This window comes from Triplophysa dalaica, chromosome 10 (assembly GCF_015846415.1).
Source record: "Triplophysa dalaica isolate WHDGS20190420 chromosome 10, ASM1584641v1, whole genome shotgun sequence".
Classification (NCBI taxonomy): Eukaryota; Metazoa; Chordata; class Actinopteri; order Cypriniformes; family Nemacheilidae; genus Triplophysa; species Triplophysa dalaica.
In genome coordinates, this window is record NC_079551.1 from 14,520,166 (window position 1) to 14,544,104 (window position 23,939).

At 43.0% G+C, this 23,939-nt stretch overlaps 2 non-coding genes across 2 annotated transcripts; both read left to right on the plus strand.

Annotated features, from left to right (window-relative positions):
- Nucleotides 1–11,679: 11,679 nt before the first annotated feature.
- On the plus strand, nucleotides 11,680–11,751 carry trnac-gca (transfer RNA cysteine (anticodon GCA)). The gene has a single exon. It is a non-coding gene; the product is annotated as a tRNA-Cys (tRNA).
- A 2,069-nt stretch (nucleotides 11,752–13,820) lies between these two features.
- Nucleotides 13,821–13,892, plus strand: trnaq-uug (transfer RNA glutamine (anticodon UUG)). Its single transcript has one exon. It is a non-coding gene; the product is annotated as a tRNA-Gln (tRNA).
- Nucleotides 13,893–23,939: the final 10,047 nt, after the last annotated feature.

The following is a 23,939-nucleotide window of genomic DNA, read 5'->3' on the forward strand; positions in this document are numbered from 1 at the left end:
TTATTTTATATTTATTGCTAATCTGAAATATGAATAATTGTTATAGTAATTTACTTGCACATTTACACCGTGAAATCCCTTTCGGTTCACAAAATCCCCTTCATTGGGGCGAGGTGGGGCCTTGATGGGGACATGTGTGCAGTCTATGTCACCAATAACGCATGGGAAGCCCGAGGAACAAATACTGTAAGTCCTAGGCTACTTTTTGGCATGACCATGATTGTTTGATCTTCATAAACAATTATAATGTACCTGCAATGGCCAAAAAAATCTGCTTCTCAGACTGTGGTTTTAAGTGTCTTGGAAATACCACAAAGCCCCCTAAAAACTGTTTGAGCGACAGCTAAACTTTGCGAATGGCACGACATACAAAACTTTTACTCAAGTTTTCTGCATCGCCAATAGTGTAAAGGAAAGTGCCACTCGCAAAGAATCGCAAAGCTATACAAACTGTTTGTGCAGTTGTTAAAGCCCGACTGCGACGAGTCAAACATTTAACGTGTGGCTCCAACAAGTTGATAATGTAGATTACACCCTCCAGAGAAAAACGATATCTCTCAATCAGTAGATTATTGCGCAGCGCTAAAGGATCCTGTCGATATTGCATAATTCGAAAAGCTCTTCGAATTATTCTGATCCCTTCAGCAACGGATTCCTGACGTAAAAACGGACAAGACATGGCTGCGAAAGACATCCCATATCACCTCCGCTTAAAAAGCCGGGATCTAATCCTGTTTACATGAAGTAAGCCTGCTCCCGAGCAGGTTCAAGCTTACGGACCGGTTGCTATGACAGCAAGTCCAGGATGAGCGTCCAAGAACCAAACAATCCGAGATCATGCCAAATCGTCAACAATCAAATCCAGCTAACAGTGTTAGCGACGTACGAAGAACGGGCCCCTGGTCATGGAGGAATGGGGGATTGTTTTTTGTTTGCGCCTCTAAGGGGACAAATGGTATAGTCTTAAAACAAAAAAGGTTTGGGTTTCCATCCTGACTGATTTTCTGTATACGATCAGGTGTGACAGAAAATCTTTCATGTTTGTGTTATTTACTCTATTTGATATTTTTGGCATAAAATAATAAAACATGTACTACATCTGGTTTAGGGTTAAACTTTTAAAACCAGGAATAATAAAAAAAAACTAGTCAATATCTTCATCTTCAATTGTCATAGTTCTACACTGTTTTATTTATTAAATGTTTCAGTTTCAGATGATATTTTATAATCTACAAGGAAGGATGGTACTTGTTTAGCGCTTCTTTCAAAATTCAAGATCTATTAATGTATTTAAAGAAAATGTAGAATAGTCCAATAACTTCTTGGCATCCTGTTGAGTAAAGACTGAGTCACAACAGCTGGGTTTTAAATGTAGCTTCTTTTAATAGAGTTGTAGGTAAGGATCTGTTTATGGTAATAGGTCGAAGAATTTTTGGGGGACTCAAAGACCCCTACATCTACCTTTCACAGCTTAATGAGACTGCATCAGACTGAGACTATGGTAGTATCTTTTCATTTTACCCCTCTTCATCGCAATTATTTCATGTTGTACATCTGATAGCAAAGAAGTCTAAACAGATAGTGTTTCCATTTCACATTGTTGTGTAGTGTATTTCGGGGAAAACTATGAGTTTGATCACAGTAAAAGATGTATAATTAACGATGATTAACTATACCTGTTTTATACACTTTATCGGATTCGGCAGACCTGATAAAAGCGACAAACTAAATTCACTCGTCCAGCGAGTGATCCGCAGATCATATATCAAATCTAAGAAATATTACTTTCCTGGCCTTGGAAACATAACACTCTTACTGTATGTAGTACAGTACCGCTCCAGAAATTATAACGAAATCAAGCAGTTTAAGTGACGTTAATATGTGATAAAGAAACACAGCAACAATTCAAGCGTGCAGACAAATGCAGGTTTATTGACCACACTAAAGGGAAAACAAACCAACTAACTAAGAAATAACAAACAAACATGAAACGTAAAAACAGTAAAGAAATGGAAGAAAAAGACAAAGCAAAGAGAGGCAGTATTACAAACAGCTATTCACATCTGCATGAACCATCGAGGACCGTCTCCTTAGTTAAAAGGGGTTACAGCTTAAACGCACCTATTTAGGAAATAGTTGATACTTGCATTGGTTTCCTTTTGAGTGTGCTTGGACAAGGTTTTGTGCCCGTGGAAAAGTGTTCTCAAAGTCCTGATGGTTTCAAAGCAAGCGGGTGAGTCCGTCTAATTTTTTCTTAGAGCCAGGATTGGCTGACGAAGTTAGCCGAAGTAATTCTGCCGAAAGGAAAAACTGTCTCCGAAGAGAGAGACAGGTCTCAGGAGGTGTTCTTGAACTGGAACGCGCGAACACACGGAAGAGCTGAGCATCGATAGCTCCGTTCACGGGTCTTTTAAAGCCTGGGGGGTTCCACGCCCCTCCAAATCCAATGTGATGAGCTGATTTTGGAGCGAAGTCAAATTCCTTTGTTCCGCCTATTAGCTCATTTGCATTTAGGATTACTTAGTGCTGTAAAACTCTTAGAATTACATTAGATTAGATGATAAGATTAGATTCAACTTTATTGTCATTACACATATACAAGTACAGTGTAACGAAATGTAGTTTAGGTCTAACCAGAAGTGCAATTAGCAAGTGCAGATATACAGTGTGAATAAATACAGAATACAATATTAGGAAAATACTATACAATGGCCATGTACTATGAGAATGTGACAGTCGGTATGTACTATGGACAATATATACAGAAGGATATATACTGTGAACATTAATGTACAGGTGGTTATGAACAGATAACAATATAGACTATACAATAGTGCAAGTGATTTGAGTGTGCATTAGTTACAGACATTAGCTTTTAAAGTAACAGTGCAGTAGATGAGTTGATACGGTTATTAAAGGTGCAATACATGAGTAGATGCAGTTATACATTTACAGTGCAGTAGATGAGTTAGTGCAGTTATTAAAGTTACAGTGCAGTAGATGAGTTGGTGCGGTTATTAAAGGTACAGTGCAGTACATGAGTTATTGAAGTTATAGTGCAATACATGAGTAGATGCAGTTATACATTTACAGTGCAGTAGATGAGTTAGTGCAGTTATTGAGGTTACAGTGCAGTAGATGAGTTAATGCAGTTATTGAAGTTATAGTGCAGTAGATGAGTTAATGCAGTTATTGAAGTTACAGTGCAGTAGATGAGTTAATGCAGTTATTGAAGTTATAGTGCAATAGATGAGTAGATGCAGTTAGTTATGCAATAGATGCAGTAATGCAATAGATGAGTTACAGTGCAGTAGAGAAGTTGGTGCAGTTATTGAAGTTACAGTGCAGTAGATGAGGTAATGCAGTTATGAAAGTTACAGTGCAGTAGATGAGTAGATGCAGTTATGAAAGTTACAGTGCAGTAGTTGAGGTAATCTAGTTATGAGAGTAGTCCATTAGTGCAAATGAGCATTCAGTGTAATATTCCTGGTGTGCAAGTGAACAGTATAGAGTGCAAATGATGCTGTGTGTGTAAACAGTCCGATAGAGCAGATAACATGAAGTGCTGGTGTGTACAGTTCAGTCATGCATGGCAGCCCTGTAGTGCAATGTAAACAATGTAATAGCAGCATTAAAGTTAAAGTTATGAGGGGTAGTGGAATCAGTGGGGAGCAGAGTTCAATAATGAAACAGCTCTGGGAAAAAAGCTGTTCCCTAGTCTGCTGGTTCTTGTCCGGAGGCACCTGAAGCGCCTGCCGGAAGGCAGGAGAGTAAACAGTCTATGAGCGGGGTGAGAGGAGCCCTTGAGAATGCTGCGAGCTCGACGCAGACAGTGTTTCTTTTGGATGTCCTCAATGGAAGAGAGTGTAGTCCCTGTGATGCGCTGGGCTGTTTTCACCACCCGCTGCAGTGCCTTGCGCTCAGCAACAGAACAGTTCCCGTACCAGACTGTGACACAGTTGGTCAGGATGCTCTCTATCGTGCAGCGATAGAAGTTCACCAGGATAGTAGAAGACAGTTGGTTCTTCTTCAGTGTCCTCAGAAAGAAGAGACGCTGGTGAGCCTTCTTGACCAGGCATGAGGTGTTGGTGGTCCAGGACAGGTCCTCCGAAATATGGGTCCCCAGGAACTTAAAACTGGAAACACGTTCAACATCCACCCCGTTAATGTGGATGGGGTCGTGTGTGCCTCCTTTCGCCTTCCTGAAGTCCACTATGATCTCCTTTGTCTTGGTGGTGTTAAGAAGCAGGTTGTTGTTTGAGCACCATGTGGCCAGGTGCCGTACTTCCTCCCTGTAAGCAGTCTCATCGTTGTTGCTGATGAGACCAATCACTGTTGTATCGTCTGCGAACTTGATGAAGGAGTTAGATCCATTCACAGGTCTGCAGTCGAGTGTGATAGGGAGTAGAGAAAGGGGCTCAGTACGCAGCCCTGTGGTACACCAGTGTTGAGGGTGATGGTGGTGGAGCAGATGTGGCCTAACCTAACAAGCTGAGGCCTGTTCGTCAGGAAGTCCATAATCCAGTTGCAGGTTGAATTGTTAATGCCTAGGTTTCCAAGTTTGATGATTAGCTTGGAAGGGATTACGGTTTTGAATGCAGAGCTGAAGTCTACAAACAGCATGCGTGCATAAGTGTCCTTATTATCCAGATGTGTGAGCACCGAGTGCAGCGCCATGGACACTGCATCATCTGTGCTCCTATTGCTACGGTAGGCAAATTGGTATGGGTCCAGTGTGGATGGTAAAGAGTCTTTTAGTTGTAAAGAGTCTTTTATACATAAAATGAGTATGGTAGGAAACACCTTACTGTGCTATACATCATCTTTCAAGGAATGAAAAGAGAAACATTTAGACATAAAACATGCCAGTGTTATAAGTACATTGACCTGAAGTTTGTACAAGAATGAAAATATAAACAGAATACAACTAAACACACATGCTTTTGAGGTTATAGGCGCGGCCGAATAACATGGGGACAAACATACAATGTGGAGATATAGAGGTATATCCATTTAGAACATTCTTTTGTGGATAAGGAGAAAAGACAGACAATTTCAAGAGGAGATGAAAACCTAGGCCACATTCCTTTTAGAGCAAATGGTCCATCTTTTGAGAAGCACCCCATCCTCCCTGTTGGGACTTCTTTGAAGTCCAAGGGAGGTGTTATAAACTATCCTGACCAAATGATGGATGCTTAAGAGAGAGCAGTTGGATCAGCCTTCTGGCACCGGTTAGACCCCTACAAAGAGGTCGTAGAATTTTACAACGACAAATGGTCACCTTTGATCCGGCCAAGATCCTACAGTTGTAAGGGCATATATTTGTAAGTGTTAAACAAATGTTTAAATGTTTGTTAACGGTTCTCTTCAGATCTAAACTTTACCCAAAGAAAGTATAAGTTGAATCAACTGGGCATGTTTTATATAATTCTGACAGAAACCATCTGAACGTATTAAAAGTGATAGCAAGAGAAGGCCACTCTGCAAGTTTTGTACAACTGTATTTTCTTGTATGTGTTAAATGCTTTTCCAGACATGGACGTGTGATGGATTGTGCATTAAACGGGATCGGTACAGTGAAGTTGCATCAAAGAATATCTTCTACTTGAAAAAAATCTAGATTTAAAGTTCTAACAAATGTAAAAATAAACAAAAAATAGCTTTTGCGTGCAGGAAAATAGGCAACTTATGCAGAAAATGTGTCTTGTCTTGTGTCAACTGTAAATGGGGTGCTTAATGTTTAAAACACATATAGAGCTGCCGAGACGTTTTAATTAGTTCCCTTTCTGTCGGTCTCTCGACGTTGTGTCGAAAACGACAGACGGGGTTTGCCCTTGAGAACAAATCAACTCTGACTACTATAGAAAAGGCCAATGAAATTTGGCGAATGAAATTTGCATGCCGATCTTCGCCCCCGGATGTCCGGTATAAAATCCGGCGTGCAGCATTCATTTACCTTTTGTTCTTCAGAGCCTTCGCTCATGACTACGAACAGAACGAATTCAACGAATTCTTCTTCTACATTGCCGGATCTACGACGTAGAGCAGCGGATCGTCCCAATCAGCAGCCACCTTCCCCTGGGCGTCTCGGCGGTTCCGGAGGTGTTAGAGATTTTTTCATCTCAATAAAATGGAAGGAAGGAGGCGGGAACCGGCAAACATTTAAAACATTTAATAAAGTAATATAACAGCCGGCGGCCCCTCACGGCCGACCGCCGGCGAACAAAACATGAACATAAATATAAATACAAACATAACATAAGTTCGGGCCCGGTCCTCTCTCTTCGACGGTCCGGTCGCTCGTTCCTTTTATATGCTCCCATCTCCTACGTGATTCGAGGCCGGTGTGCGCACAGCTGGCGCTAATTCACAATTACTCACCGGACTCGAACCACGGTCTCGCCCCGCCTACTCTACTACATACCCCCATCACCCCTCACAGGCCGGGGGGTACCCCCGCGACTGTGCAAGCTCCCTCCCCCTCCTTCGGGGGGGGTGGGGGGTATGCAGCGACGAGACGAGACAACGGAGACGGGAGCCCTCGGAGCGACTGGAAAGAGAGAGGGGAGAGAGAAAAAAAAAAAATTATAGTCCGGTTCCCTGACATGCTGCCGCTTGTTCCTCAACCAGCCGGAGTACTCTTTCGCGGTGCCTTGCGGTGGCCCTGGGGCTTCGGTGGACGGCTCGACCGTCCGCCCCCTGGCGGCCGGCGGTGGCTCCTCCTTAATCTGGGAGTCGGGGCGGGTTCCCCGTCCCCTGCTCCGCCCCCTTGGGCGGACGGACGCAGGCTCCGGCCTCTGGCGGGCGGTGGCCGCACTCGGCGCTTCCGCCCCCTGCTCCTCCCCCTCGGGTGACGGACGCAGGCTCCGGCCTCTGGCGGACGGCGGCAACTCCCCCGCTCCCGCTTGGACGAAAGCCACCCCACCTCGACCCAGGGGCGCGGCAGCAAAGGTCGCCGTTCAACCGAAGGTTCGTCCGCGCTGCCCGAACTCTCCGGCACCGCGAGGCCACTCGGCGGCGAGGACTCTCCGACAGCATGTCTCTCCTTCCTCCCGGGTTTCGGCACCACTGTAACACATCTCCATAAAAGGGAAGGAAGGAGGCGGAAACCGGCAAACATTTAAACATTTAATAAATTAATATAACAGCCGGCGGCCCCTCACGGACGACCGCCGGCGAACAAAACATGAACATGAACATAAATACAAACATAACATAAGTTCGGGCCCGGTCCTCTCTCTTCGACGGTCCGGTCGCTCGTTTCTTTTTATATGCTCCCATCTCCTACTTTTATATGCTCCCATCTCCTACATCTCCTCAACTCTGTCACCATGTTGGCGCGACTGGGTGCGTATTGTTGAACTGCCTAGAACACTTCAGGCAAACAGCAGTCCCCCTGATACAATTCAGAGGCTACTGGGACACATGGCGTCCTCGCGGGGGTAATACCCCTCGGGTTGATGCACATGAAACCGATCCAACTCTGGCTTCCGAGTCGAGTTCCAAGGAGAGCGTGGCACAGTGGCAGCAGGCGCATGGTGATGACGCCCTGCTGCCGACGCACCATAACCCCCTGGTCTTCCTTTTTACGGACTATGGTCCCTCTGGGCAGGTTACGAGGTAAGTCGTGGTGACGACATACGCCTCCCTGCAGGGGTGCAATGTAGTGTGTAAAGTGCACGCAGTACCCGGGCATTGGACGAACCCCTCCCTGCGCTGGAATATCAATTGCCAAGAGTTGTGGGCTGTGCTACTTGCACTGAGCAGGCTACGGCCTCTCGTGCAGGACAAGCACGTGCTGGTCCGAGGACAGCATTACAGATGTGGCGTACATCAAATCATCAGTGTGGGGTACGCTCACGGCAGCTAACATGACTTGCTCAATGCGTCCTTCAGCGGGCCACACACATTCCGGGCAAACTGAACCAGACAGCTGACACGCTTTCATGTCAGTATACGGCTCGCGGAGACTGGCGACTCCACCCCCGCGCAGTCCAGCTCATTTGGATGCTGTTCGGGTAGGCCAAGGTAAACCTGTTCTCCTTCCGCAACACCACCATTGCCCGCTTTGGTACTCCCTGTCCAAGGCCCCCTTGGCACAGATGCCCTTGCGCACAGCTGACCGCGGAACGGGCGGAAGTACGTCTTCCCCCCAATGAGCAGACACTGCGCAAGGTCAGGGAAGAGGAGTACCAGGTTTTATTGGTTTACCGTACTTGGCTTTCAGAGCAACGACTACCCTCGGCCCATTCCCCTGACAGAGGACCTGCTCTCTCAGGGGAGGGGCACGTTCTGGCATCCAAGGTCAGACCTCTGGAACACCCATGTCTGGTCTATAGACGGGAAGACAAGATCCTGAGTTGGCTTCTCCCCCTCTATGGCGGAGACCATCACCCAGGGTAGGGCCCCATCTACTAGGCAGTTATACGCCTCTAGACGGCACCTCTTCTTGTCCTGGTGTCTCTCTCAACGAGAAAGACCCACTGAGGTGCTTGATCAGGATCGTGTTGTCCTTCTTAAGAGACTGGAGACGTTACGGATACAGTGTTGTGGCGTTTCCATGGGTAAGCCCATCTGTCGTTCTCGACACAACGTCGAGAGACCGACAGAAAGGGAACGTCTTGGTTACGTCTGTAATCTCAGTTCCCTGATGGAGGGAACGGGACGGTGTGTCCCTTATGCCACAACACGTATCGTATTCTGCTGCAGTCGTGAGAGGCTCTCAGGCTCTTCAGAACAAGAGGTATCTGAATGCTGCATTTTATTCACCAAATTTCATTGGCCTTCTCTATAGTAGTCAGAGTTGATTGGTTCTCAAGGGCAAACCCCATCTGTTGTTCTCGACACAACGTCTCGTTCCCTCCATCAGGGATTTGAGGTTACAGACATAACCAAGACGTTTTTCCGCGATATTTTCTTACTTGACCACTTCTTAGTTATAATCACTTGCATGTTTACTTTGTGATTTTTTGTTTAATTGTTCAAATAGCATTTGTTATAAATTGTTATTTGACTTCAATTGTCTTATTTTCCTCACTAATTTATACAAAATATCTTGCTTTAATGCAGGTAAGAACAGCTGTACTTTCTAAGTTTTCTCATTGTTCGTGCCGTGTTTTAGGGTTGATGTATGTTTGCTCTGATTTCATAAGTTTTACATCCAAAACCTTTTTCATCTTAATGTCTCTATTTTATTGCACATCTAGTATTTTGGCTATTGAGTATGTATGTTTTATTTTATACGTCAGCACCAATATTTGGAAAAAAATATGCACGCAGTCCCTATGATCTAACTAGAAGATTGCTGTGCTGTAGCTCAGTTGTATTTTACTAAAGAAAGCATCTTGATTTAGATTAGTTTTTCTTTGAAAGGAGGAAAGGAATGTTGTTTAAATTGTCAATCAGAAAACCTGTTTCCATGGAAAGTACATACAAACTAGTTTGGTTACAAGATTTACGACACAACCAGTGTTTGCGTTTGTAAACAAAACACTTTTTACATTACTTTAGACCCCAAGGAGTCTAAAGAGAGTATTCTGCTTTTTAAGGTCAAAGGATTCAAAGTTTTAACCAGTTGCAGTTTTAACCAGTTTTCTGGTCAAATAGATGGATCTGTGTCTAGTCTACAGTGACTTATATGTTTTGTGTCAATATGCCAAAGTGTTGGCAAGAGACGGCCTCAAGTCCATTCTGATATAATAATTGTATCTATCAAACCTTTTTTTGCCCCCCCAAAAACCTTTTGATCACTTTTTTTATGTGACTGTCCATGTGACTAACATTTGAATTAAGATCGTTAAAAAAACTGACCCCTAGACCAACGAGCCAATGGCTCCAGACCAAACTGGAGTCTTGGGCATTGGGCAAAAACAAGGAGGTTCAAGGTCCTATAAGAAAATTAGTTTGGTTTTGGACAAGCTCATCTATAAAGTTGACAAACCATATGGTGGTTTTTCTATTATAGTTTTGAGTTTTCTCATATAAAATGATACATTTAGTTATAGGTTTCATGTATTCTTCTAAAATAATATTGGGCATGGGCCTCATGTATAAATTTGAGCTCTTGAACACCTGCATGAACAAAAAAAATCTTATCTTAACTGCACGTACACAACACATAATTTTCAATAAAGAAGTTTGGTTGATCGCATAGAGCCAAGGACACTGGGTAGCTCATTATAGCAAAACAATGAGCTCATTTTTAATAATAACAAGGTTAAATCATGTATCGTCCGAAAGCCCTGGAAAAGTGTCAAGATAAAGAGGCACCTGTTTTTAAGAGGCGCTCACTATCATGATACAGACATCTCAACCTGCCAAAAAGCATTTCAGGGAGGTATCCCGAAAGCACAACCCCAAATTTCTCATTGCTTGATGCACAAGCAAATTTCGTTGTATGGTACTACTGCACAATGACAAATAAAATTCTCTCTTTCTCTCTATCTATTATGTAAACTGCTTTTATTTATATTCCATTGCAATTTTAAATATGTCTAAGGTGTTTTCATGTAGCTAGTTGTTAGCCGACCTGAATAATATGCACATGAAATCAAATGAAACTTGATGAACTCACCTCAACATGTCTTCTACAATCATTTAACCCACCATGGGAAATGCTGAAGTCGCTATTGCAAACTGTACAGCCTGCAAGAATGTCATTATTTTTCACTTTTATAAGACAGGGGTACACTTTCGTGTAGTCTGGGGTAAAATGTGTCTTAAAATTTTTGGGGCCCTCTGCCATGGCGCTCTTGTTTCTAGATGTACTGAACTGAATATTCAGTTCGGGACTCGGGATGAGAGATAAAAGCCCGCCCACACTGACAAGTGATCGGTTGACTTACCGAAACAGGCCAATCAGGACGCTCTCTGTATTACATGCGCTTCATGAGGCACACACGCAGACTAGCACACGCACGCACACGCAAGCTCCCTCGCTCCCTCTCCCTTTCTGCCGTGCGCGCGCTACATGTGTTGAAGCACAGTCTCTGACTCGCATGCGTGCTCTTGATCACTCGCTCAAGATTCCGGGATATTTTAACTCATTTGCGGACATCAGGGAGCCGCTATCAATATGCGGGAGACTCCCGGAACTTCCGGGAGACTTGGGATGTCTGCATGATATCATATGAAAACTGATTGGTTGAAGTAGATGTCAGTTAAATCATGATTGTTTAAACTGTGATAACAAATTGGGAACAATGTGTAAAAGATGGAGTCAGATGTGTATTCGTGGGGCATCTTCAGATGAACTCTGTATGTCCCTCTTTGACTTGTTCGAACAAATTAAAGATTGAAACCCTTGAGACTTGGCTTCCTGGTCTTTGTGATTTCTCTCAACATCTGATGATCGATTTTGCCACAACAACTACAGACTGCTTACCCCTTGCACAAGTTGGTATACAGAAACACACCCCTACACCAAGATGCCGAAAATACCAGGGGACTTTGATGTGTGAAGCACTGCCCAGACAAAGACGGTAAAGCCACTGAGTGTACAACAAGTTTCGTATCTTCAAGATATCTTCTAACTGCAAACTGCTGAGCTCTTACTCAAGTTTGTAGACAGAAAAATGTAGCACTTCAAGGCATTCTGAAGACGTTTGTTCTATCTGCATGTTTCAAAATTTGGACTATTAATCTGTTGTCTTCCAAGGTGGTTAAAATGAGTCTTGATGAGGGGGTATAGCTCAGTGGTAGAGCATTTGACTGCAGATCAAGAGATCCCCGGTTCAGATCCAGATTCCCCCTTTCAGGTGCACCTTTAAATTACATGTTACTGCTGTTGCCTTATTTTTGACTATTTGTTTTTGGCTATATATACATCCATGCATAAGTTTTGAAGGGGTTCAAAACGTGACAGGTAGGTAAAATAGAAAATTACCCATAGCCCTTTAAATATTACCCTCAACTGCAACTTTGTCGCAAAGCATCTGTACATGGAAATGTGTTAACTACAATAAATTCATTAAATATCATACACGCACTGACACACACACTAACTCACACAAAGCGAGAATCGTACCCCTAGACCAACGAGTCTCGGGCTTCGGGCATATCTACAGCCTCGGACAGCGAGCAAAGACAAGGAGGTTGGGCAAGTGATGATACAATAATTCTTGTTTTGGACAAGCTCATCAACACACTTGCCAAACCACAAACCACACACCCTCTGTACAAGCGTGTATACAGACATGTGTTAGTTGAATCAAGCAGCTTTTTTACTCATAGCATGGGTTCCAAGGTGTAATGGTTAGCACTCTGGGCTTTGAATCCAACGATCCGAGATCAAATCTCGGTGGAACCACTTTGTTGGACCTGATGTGTGTCAAATAGTTGATTGTAAGCTGTATGGGAAATAAAAAATCAGCAATTGGAAGAAACCTGTGAGTTACAATGGGTTATGGTTAGTAATTTGACTTCAATCATCTCCACAACCAGTGCACTGGAAAACACTACAAATAGGATGGACGTCCTTAAGTTTTTTGCGCAATATTTTGTGTTTCAAGGTTTTTTAAGGACATTTGAATTAAGATTGTTAAAAAACGGACCCCAAGACCAATGAGCCAACGTCTCCACACCAAACTGGAGTCTTGGCCATTGGGCAAAGACAAGGAGGTTCAGGGTCCTATCAGACAATTAGTTTGGTTTTGGAACAGCTCATCAATAAAGTTGACAAACCACATACTGCTTACCCCTTGCACAAGCTGGTATACAGAAACACACCCCTACACCAAGATGCCGAAAATACCAGGGGACTTTGATGTGTGAAGCACTGCCAAGACAAAGACGGTAAAGCCACTGAGTGTACAACAAGTTTCGTATCTTCAAGATATCTTCTAACTGCAAACTGCTGAGCTCTTACTCAAGTTGGTAGACAGAAAAAAGTAGCACTTCAAGGCATTCTGAAGACGTTTGTTCTATCTGCATGTTTCAAAATTTTGGACTATTAATCTGTTGTTTTCCAAGGTGGTTAAAATGAGTCTTGATGAGGGGGTATAGCTCAGTGGTAGAGCATTTGACTGCAGATCAAGAGGTCTCCGGATGCCTCCTTTTAGGTGCACCTTTAAATTACTTGTTACTGCGGTTGCCTGTTCAGGCTAGCATCCGTGGCAGACAGGAAACTTGTGCATTGGGCCCTTTTTCTGATTATTGGAACATTACACAGTTGTGTTCCATCGTGGTGTGGTCGTTTCTTGATAAGGGGGTATAGCTCAGTGGTAGAGCATTTGAATACATATCAAGAGATCCCGGTTCAAACTAAGGTGCTACCTTTTGGGTACACCTTTGAGATAGATGTGACTATGGCTGCCTGTTAAAACTAGCAGCACTGATCAACGGGAAACCAAAAAAACATGTCCGTTGAGATGTTTTTGACTATTTATTTTTGGCTATATACATCCATGCATAAGTTTTGAAGGGGTTCGAAACGTGACAGATAGGTAAAATAGATCCTGCCACAAAATTACCCATTGCTCTTTAAATATTACCCTCAACTGCAACTTTGTCGCAAAGCATCTGTACATGGAAATGTGTTAACTACAATAAATTCATTAAATATCATACACGCACTGACACACACACCAACTCACACGAAGCAAGAATCGTATCCCGAGACCAACGAGTCTCGGGCTTCAGGCATATCTACAGCATTGGACACCGAGCAAAGACAAGGAGGTTGTGCAAGTGATGATACAATAATTCTTGTTTTGGACAAGCTCATCAACACAGTTGCCAAACCACAAACCACACACCCTCTGTACAAGTGTGTATACAGACATGTGTTAGTTGAATCAAGCCACTTTTTTGCTTTTAGCATGGGTTCCATGGTGTAATGGTTAGCACTCTGGGCTTTGAATCCAGCGATCCGAGTTCAAATCTCGGTGGAACCTCTCTGTTGGACCTGATGTTTGTCAAATAGTTGATTGTAGGCCAGTGGTTCTCAAGTCTGGCCCGCATGATCCATTATCCTTCTGAGTTTAGCCCCAACTCTGATATAAAACACCTGAACAAGCTAATCAGTGTCTTTATGAATAGACGCGTTTAACTTAATGCTGCGCTGCGCAAATCTATCACCATATGACATTCAAGTACCGCAAGAGCAATTCAACTGCAGATTGCTCGGTACGGATTTGAATCACTCTAACGGTACTTCAATATGATTTGCAAAACAATCTGTGCAGCCCTACATTAACTTGAACGTGTCTGTCCCAGAAGTCACTGATTAGCCTCATCAGATGTTTTATCAGAGTTGGGGCTAAAATCTGCAGGAAAATGGATGTCGTGGGCCAGAGTTGAGAACCACTGTTGTAGGCTGTATGGGAAATAAAAAATCAGCAATATGAAGAAACCTGAAAGTTACAATGGGTTATGGTTAGCAATTTGACATCAATCATCTCCACAACCAGTGCACTGGAAAACACTACAAATAGGATGGACGTCCTTAAGTTTTTTGCGCAATATTTTGTGTTTCAAGGTTTTTTAAGGACATTTGAATTAAGATTGTTAAAAAACGGACCCCAAGACCAATGAGCCAACATCTCCAGACCAAACTGGAGTCTTGGCCATTGGGCAAAGACAAGGAGGTTCAGGGTCCTATCAGACAATTAGTTTGGTTTTGGAACAGCTCATCAATAAAGTTCACAAACCACAGACTGCTTACCCTTTGCACAAGCTGGTATACAGAAACACACCCCTATACCAAGATGCTGAAAATACCAGGGGACTTTGATGTGTGAAGCACTCCCCAGACAAAGACGGTTAAGCCACTGAGTGTACAACAAGTTTCGTTTCTTCAAGATATCTTCTAACTATGAACTGCTCACCTCTTGCTCAAGTTGTTGGACAAAAACAGCAGCACTTCACATTATTCTAAAGACGTTTGTTCTATCTGCATGGTTCAAATGTTTGGACTATTAATCTGTTATCTTCCATGGTGGTTAAAATGAGTTCTGATGAGGGGGTATAGCTCATTGGTAGAGCATTTGACTGCAGATCGAGAGGTACTTGGTTCAAATCCCGATGCCCCCTTTCAGGTACACCTTTAAATTACATGTTACTGCTGTTGCCTGTTTTTTGACTATTTGTTTTTGGCTATATATACATCCATGCATACGTTTTGAAGGGGTTCGAAACGTGACAGGTAGGTAAAATAGATGCTGCCACAAAATTACCCATAGAATATTACATTTACATTTAGACATTTAGCAGACGCTTTATCCAAAGCGACTTACAAAGAGTTTAGGAGCAATAAGCGATAGTTCATACAGGAGCCATAATACATTAGGTTCTAATACAAAGTTTCTGGTTTCAACAAAAGCTAGACCACTACCTGTTGAGAGAAAGGGTTAGTGTATTTTTTTTTCCTCATTTGTTTGTCAAGTATTCACAGAAGAGATGGGTTTTAAGTACTACTGCAATGCACTACTGGGAGGACTTCCAGCTTGCACAACCAAACCTCTACAGATGATCCAGAATACTGCGGCAAGAGTTATCTTTAATGAACCAAAGAGAGCACACGTCACTCCTCTACTCATTAAGCTACATTGGCTTCCCGTAGTCGCTCGCATCAAATTCAAGACTCTGCTCCTGGCCTACAAGACCACTACTGGTTCGGCACCACCTTATCTTAAATCGTTAATGCAGACCTATGTACCCGCCAGATCCCTACGCTCTGCAAACGAACGACGTCTTGTGGTGCCACCCCATAAAGGTAAAAAATCTCTCTCGCGCACCTTCTCCGGATCTGTTCCACCTATGTGGAATGATCTGCCCACTGTTACAAGATCTGCAGATTCTGTAGCCATCTTTAAGAAACGCCTGAAAACACATCTCTTCCGCCAACATCTGACTGATCTGTTCTGACTCTTTTCTTCTCTACTCTTTTCTTCTCTACTCTTAACAAAAAAAAAGTATGAATGAATGGTTCCGTATACTGTGTTAGGTTATATGAGACTAGTCTTCTTTTTGATTGCACTTATGGTTTTGTAACAGATTTTATTTGAATGTTTCTTATTTTGTAATACTGAGTGCAGTTGCATTGTATTAAGTGTGTGTGTGTGTGTGCAATACCGTTTTCCCTTCGGGGCTCGCCGTAGTTGGCGGGGTGTGGGCATGCGCACCAGGAACTAGAGTGCGCCTCGTTTTTACATGTGCGATCTCCTAATAAAGTCGAGAAAAGTTCTGTACCAGACCCAAAGCATCCGTTTCTTATTTTATTTAGTTCAAGTTTAAGGCGAACCTACACAAACGCTCGGTTACATTGGTGGCAGCGGTGGGATGAGTATGTGAAACATGTTGCGTTTGCTTATAACACGTCACGACACTCCAGCACTCATTTCACACCATACTTTTTGGTTCACGGTCGGGAGGCACGGGTCCCCGCTGATGTTCTGTTACCTACACTTGCTCTCTACTCGCAGATGATGGTATCTCATGCTGACTTTGTTGCTGCATTGCTGAAAAAGCTGGACTCTGCCTTTTGTGGTGCCCGCATGCATAGCGAGGCTGCTCATGACCGTCAGAAGTTGTACCATGACGAAGGACTGCGTCACCAGCCGTATGCTGTGGGTGCTATGGTGTGGCTGAACAATCCTGTGGAAAGTCGCATGAAACTGGCACCCCATTGGAAGGGACCGTACAAAATTTTGAAAGTTATGGATTCATGTGGTGAACTGGGACTAACATATCAGATTGTCAATCCTTTGGACTCTGGGGAGCGAGCGCAGGTAGTTCATTATAATAGGCTGCGGCCTTATACTTTGCCTGTTCCATCGCTGCCGCAAAACCAGACTTTCTCTAACGTGCCCAGTTCCCTGCCAACATCCTCCTCACTGGAGGCTGGCACATCTGATGGACTTGAGTGTGTGTCTCCTCAGAGAGACCTTGGGGTTTCACCTGATGACCTCTGTTCATTAAAGAGATCAGAACCACATGTGGGTAGGACTGGGAGGATTTTAAAACCTCCTAGCCGATTCAGTGACTTTGTTATGTATTGAGGTGTTATGCTCCTTGTATGTGTTCACATTCAGGTTTTTTTTTTTTTTTATGCACAGGACTGTTTAGAATGTGTTTTCCAGTTGAATACTAAACGGTGCATTTCATAATTTTCGTGGTGTCATGTTGCACTGCTGTGTTTGGTCCATGTTATGTGTACTACTTATAAAATGTGCATTGAGTTGTTATTGTTAGAGGCCATGTATGTTTCTATGCTTTATTGTTCCGGAATATAAACGAGGACGTTTATTCTGGAGGGGGGGACACTTTTGTTGTACTTATGCTGTCCTAATTGCTTACATTATCTACCCCACTTGTAAGTCGCTTTGGATAAAAGCATCTGCTAAATGACTAAATGTAAATGTAAATGTAAGTAGTTTTTTAAATGTTGTGAGAGATGTGGTTGAACGGACAGAGATAGGAAGAATGTTCCACCAGGAAGGAGTTGTGAATGAGAAAGAGCGGGAGAGCGATTTACTGCCCTTATTGGAAGGCAATACAAGCCGCCGCTGGTTTGCTGAACGCAGGGATCTTGATGGGGTGTTGGAGTGCAGGAGAGTGTGGAAGTAAGCCGGTGCAGATCCAGTGATAGTCCTGTAGGCAAGCATTAGTGACTTGAATCTGATACGGGCTGCAACCGGTAGCCAGTGAAGAGAGATGAAAAGGGGAGTCACGTGAGCCCTTTTGGGCTGTTGGAAGACGAGGCGTGCTGCTGCGTTCTGAACCAGCTGAAGTGGTTTGATAGCCTTTGCATATTACCCTCAACTGCAACTTTGTCGCAAAGCATCTGTACATGGAAATGTGTTAAATACAATAAATTCTTTAAATATCATACATGCACTGAAACCAACGAGTCTCAGGCTTCGGGCATATCTACAGCCTCGGACAGCGAGCAAAGACAAGGAGGTTGGGCAAGTGATGATACAACAATTCTTGTTTTGGACAGACTCATCAACATAGTTGCCAAAACACAAACCACACTCCCTCTGTATAAGTGTGTATACAGACATGTGTTAGTTGAATCAAGCAACTTTTTTGCTCATAGCATAGGTTCCAAGGTGTAATGGTTAGCACTCTGGGCTTTGAATCCAACGATCCGAGTTCAAATCTCGGTGGAACCACTTTGTTGGACCTGATGTGTGTCAAATAGTTGATTGTAAGCTGTATGGGAAATTAAAAATCAGCAATAAGAAGAAACCTGTAAGTTACAATGGGTTATGGTTAGTAATTTGACTTCAATCATCTCCACAACCAGTGCACTGGAAAACACTACAAATAGGATGGACGTCCTTTAGTTGTTTGCGCAAGATTTTGTGTTTCAACGTTTTTTAAGGACATTTGAATTAAGATTGTTAGAAAACGGACCCCTCGACCAACGAGCCAACGTCTCCACACCAAACTGGAGTCTTGGGCATTGGGCAAAGACAAGGAGGTTCAGGGTCCTATCAGACAATAAGTTTGGTTTTGGACAGGCTCATCAATAAAGTTGACAAACCACAGACTGCTTACCCTTTGCACAAGCTGGTATACAGAAACACACCCCTATACCAAGATGCCGAAAATACCAGGGGAATTTGATGTGTGAAGCACTGCACAAACAAAGACTGTAAGGCTGCTCAGTGTACAACAAGTTTCGTTTCTTCAAGATATCTTCAAACTATAAACTGCTGAGCTCTTACTCAAGTTGTTGGACAAAAAACAGCAGCACTTCACAGCATTCTGAAGACGTTTGTTCTATCTGCATGGTTCACAGTTTTGGACTATTAAACTGTTGTCTTAAATGGAGGTTAAAATGAGGCTTGATGTGGGGTTATAGCTAATGGTAGAGCATTTGACTGCAGATCAAGAGGTCTCCGGATGCCTCCTTTTAGGTGCACCTTTAAATTACATGTTACTGCGGTTGCCTGTTCAGGCTAGCATCCGTGGCAGACAGGAAACTTGTGTGTTGGGCCCTTTTTCTGATTATTGGAACATTACACAGTTGTGTTCCATGGTGGTGTGGTCGTTTCTTGATGAGGGGGTATAGCTCAGTGATAGAGCATTTGAATTTATTTAAAGTCAGGTGGGTTTAAATCCTCTGAAAATGGTTTTGGTTAAAATTGTTATTGTTTCATTTATACATATTATTTTTTCATTCACTTATGTCATTCAGAAGATTTAAAAATACATAAATGTTTTTCAGGAAATTAAATATATATATATTTTTTTTTACACCAAAACCATTTTCCGAGGCTTACACCCACCAGACTTTAAATGAATGTTTCTATCTATTGTAATAATTGTGTATGAGTCCTCAATGTAAAAAGAGGAATAACACTTATTATAAAAGTATAAGTATATATTATGCTTTAGAATTCAGAAGTTAGACATAATTAATATTGCATATAAGAATTTATAGTCCGTTTAATATTTGACCTGTGGTTCTCTCTCCTATGTGTTTTTTCACTATGTGTGTGTGTGTGTGTGTTTGTGTGTGTGTGCATCTATGTCAATGTGTGTAAGTATGTATGCATATTGTGTGTGTGGATTATTTGTATGTCTGTCTTTGTTGTTTTCACCTTTTTCAGGTTTTTACAGGTATATGCCTTTAGTTGTTTTACTTGTATTCAATGTGTTTCATGTACAGCTGCTTTGTTATAATGAAAATTGTGAAAAGCGCTATATAAATAAAGTTGAGTTGAGTTAAAAAAATAACACCAAAAATTGTTACATGTTACAGGTGGAATCAAAATACTATTTTTAAATATTTTACTTGCACTGCATGCTTGCTGTAGTTTATTATTTAGTCATTTGGCAGACGCTTTTATCCAAAGCGACTTACAGTGCACTTATTACAGGGACAATCCCCCTGGAGCAACATGGAGTAAAGTGTCTTGCTCAAGGACACACTGGTGGTGGATGCTGGGATCGAACCAGCAACCTTTGATTTACCAGTTCAGTGCTTTAACCCACTAGACCACCATTCTCACATTTAAACAGCATGTAAAAGTAATTGTGCAGTAAAGTCTGATCAATTTACTATAAAAGAAGTTTTTGCAGTCTTATTTTGTGCTGTTAACAAACAACTATTATTATTTGCCTGCAATATTTAGGCTAGATTTTAACCTGTTGACCGTCAGTAATGACTGAAAGCTCCATCTTCGAAGCTCCCGCTTCAGAAATAAATCTGTCTCCCTCCATCTCAATCACCCCAATTCATGCTGCAGGTGGTAGCAGAACGCTTTGCAAAACAGTTTAGCTCAGGCCCGATGCGTGCTCATAGACCTCTTAAACAACAGCAGATTTGATGTAAAGTTCATTGTGCATTGTAATCAGATTTATTCATTGTCACGGGAGTTTTTGGCGAAATTAAGGAGAAGTCAGTGATTGTTCAGTGATGGGGAATGTTCTAAGCCCGCTTCATAAGCTTCTATTTATGTTCAGTTTATATAACCGCTTAATTAATGCGTAAAACATCAATCAAATCAAACGCACAAAATTACCATATGAAAGGCATTAATCAACCATAATTATTTTTGTTTAATTTTTTCCGTCTTCTGTAATGACGTGTTTTTATATTTATAACATCATAAATGATTTAAGTCCGGCATGTATTGCAGTCATATATTGCAGTGTTTGTTCAACAAAAGCAAACATCAAGAGTGACAGTCAGCAATACGAAAGAATGAGAGCATGACAGTTAAACTCACTTAAAAAATCTGGGATTTTTCATAAAACATTGTTTATTTACTTTTTCTGACATGTATAAACTTTAGTTTTGTGTTGCTTAAAACAAAAATGAACTCTTTTTGCATGTTTTTGCTGTAAAAATGCAGGTCGTGTTTTTGTTGTTTTGACCTGTTTTCTCCAGTTCATTTTCTGTTAACATTTTAATATGACATTTGGGAGAAATGTTGTCAGGAGTTTACAGATTTGATTTTTTAATAATTAAATCAAAACACATTCTTATCAGAAAAAAAGCTTTTTAAATGGTCTCTTATTCTTTTGTGCTACTATATACGGAATACTGTAAGCTTTCCTGTAGCTTAGTGGTAAGAGTATTGCAATGTTGTGGGATCGATCAGGCCAGACCAGGGGATTGCATGCAAAATGCAAAGATTGTTAGTCGTAAAGTGTTAGTCGCTTTGGATAAAAGCGTCTGACAAATGTAAATGTCTTTATTGGACTAATTTTACGTTTTTATGTGTTGTCAAGAATGAACAAGAAACAGACAGCCTAGGTTTGTTAGGGCAGAATCAGGATGACACACAAGAAAAACACACTTCACAGGTGAGAAGAACTGATAGAGGTATAACAGGTAGACATTCCGTCCCACCCACTTTTGAAATAATGGGCTAACATAAAGACCCTCTGTCTAACGAGCATGGGACCGTCGACCTCGGTCTAAATCAAAAGGGTTCTTAATGCATTCTTTCCTATGGAGGAAAGATGCTTTTTAGTGGGGGTAAAAACCTTTTTAGTAGTTCCTGAAGATGCTCCATGCATACCATTATTTAGTTTTTTTAATTAGGACATGGTTTTCAATAACAAAATGTATCATGGTTCTAAACTTTTAGAAAAGTATGGATGAAAAAAAATGATGCCATACATATAAAACAGACACAAATTACGTCTGATGTATTTATTAATATTTTTATGCTTTTCTTTACAATTTATAAAAGATTTAATTTACTGAACCATGCTTGAGGCAGTCATACTGTAACAACTCGAGAACTCGAGTTGAGAACCACTGATCTAAAGTTTACCTCAGTTCCCCTGTGTGGCATCGTTCTTCTGTCCTCTGGTATGTTACACATACCGTAGGAACATTCTGAGATTTGGCTATAAGAAATAAATGCATTTTAAAGGACAACAACACTATTCATATTTATTTTTATCTTGTATTAGAGTGAAAATACCGTGTCATGTCATCAACCAACATACACATTGAAATCAAAATACATTAGAAAAAAGTTGTCCTTTGATTTTAGATTACTTCACTAACCCGGATGCTTACCTTTTCGAAAATGAACCATGTTTTTTAGTGATACAAGTGTAGTAACCCTGTTTTTCGGTTACTACATGGTTTCACTACAGACCGCTCGAGCTCCAGGGAGTTAAGATTTTACTGTCTGGGCTTCAAGGCGCTGCTCCACCACCTCTTCCTAGTGCCCCACCATTCTGCTGTTATTTCTCAGACTCGGACTACGACTGGTTTGACAATTGCCAACTCGCTCCATCCACCCCACCCAGGGCCTCCTCCAGACCTTCATGCACTTGATGCTGGCGTAACCAGAGGTAGTGGACCACAGAGAGAGCGGGGACCGTACAGCCTTCCTAGTGCTGGTCTCAAAATGAGCTGCAGCCTTCCCCTTTTTCGGCCTCAGAGTCAGCTACCCCAAGGCCAGAGGGCCTTCAGGCAGTAGCCGAGTCCAAGGCAACTGCAGTTACCTCTTTGTCAGCCACTGAGTCCGCTGCCGCCTCCCCTGAGCCAGCCACCGAGTTGTTTCTGGCCTATTGTGAAGAATTCCAAGTAAGCCCAAAGGGTTCACATACTTTTTCTTTCAACTGTATATAGAAAAATCTGAAATATACTTCGAAAAATCACCATAATACGTGTTGTGGCATAAGGGACACAACGTCTAATTCCCTCCATCAGGGAACTGAGGTTACAGACGTAACCAAGACGTTCCCATTCTGTCGGTCTCTTGACGTTGTGTCGAACCGACAGATGGGGTTCCCATGAAAAATGCCACTATGCTGTATCGCTTCACAATCTCTAGCGGAGCGGGGTTGACACGCCTTGGCGTGTCATACACGAGAGTTGTCAGACTCCCAGGGACCGGGAAGGGGACTAGAGGTACAATCTACTTCATTGACCTTCTGGGGGCTGTTCAATAGTTGGAAGAGCGGCTCTCCCACCTTCTCGGTGTCACTCATCTATGCAAGGTTCAGCCAGTGCTGTCTCTCCTGGACCACAAGTGTGGACATTGTCCGACCCAGGGCCCACGTGGTCACCTAGTCGCCTGTAAGCGGTTTGGTGGCAGCGCGGTATTCCTGCATAAGCGGTAGGTTCGTCTTGCCTGTTGGGACTCCTGCATTAGCGGTAGGTTGGTCTTGCCTGTTGGGACTCCTGCATTAGCGTTAGGTTGGTCATGCCCTGTTGGGATTCTCTCAACACCGTAGCCTGGACCACGGCGTGAAGAGAGGGGCAGCTCTGCCTGCAGCAGTCCAAGTTCCCGGTATCAGAGGCACTGGAAAGCCCACATGATTTAGTCGTCTAAATCTAGACCGAGCCCCGAGGTGGCAGCCTACTCCGAGGTAGGACCATGGTGGCACATACCCTCTGGGGGACATCAACATATCCTCTAGCTGACCCACTAACAGGGGAAGAAAGGGAGACTGAACTAGTTTGACTTGAACACTCTGAGAAGGGGGCGTTTCCAGGTCTTACAGAGATCCTCATGCATTTCTGGTATACACGACACTGATGGGTTTGGGCTCAGAGCGGCGCGCAAAACCTGTGGTACTGCGTATCCAGCCGCAAAGGGGCAGTGCATCCACCGCCGCCCCATGCTCACAGCGGCCCGGGAAAGCATGGCCGCCGTTTCCGAACATGTGATTGAGGAACAAGACAGTACAACCGTCTTTTTGGGAAACGACCAAACAAGCGAGGTGTAAGCGGTCCGTGAGCCAGCGGCTGGCGGATTAGCGCTCACAATAAGCATCATGTCACCCTCGGTGCTCGCCGGAGTGGACAGCAGGGCCATGGCTACTGCTGTCACGAAACGGGGAGCAACACAAGGTGGAGGCTGGTTTCCGGGGGAAGACAGCTGCCCGTGACGCAACGTCTGAATCGTCACCTGCCCGCAGTGCCTCAACGTGCTGGAGAACCCAACACCCAAGGCAGACATTGTGTCCGTCCCACTCTTTGATGAGTGTGTTTCACCCGAAAGAACAGCGGG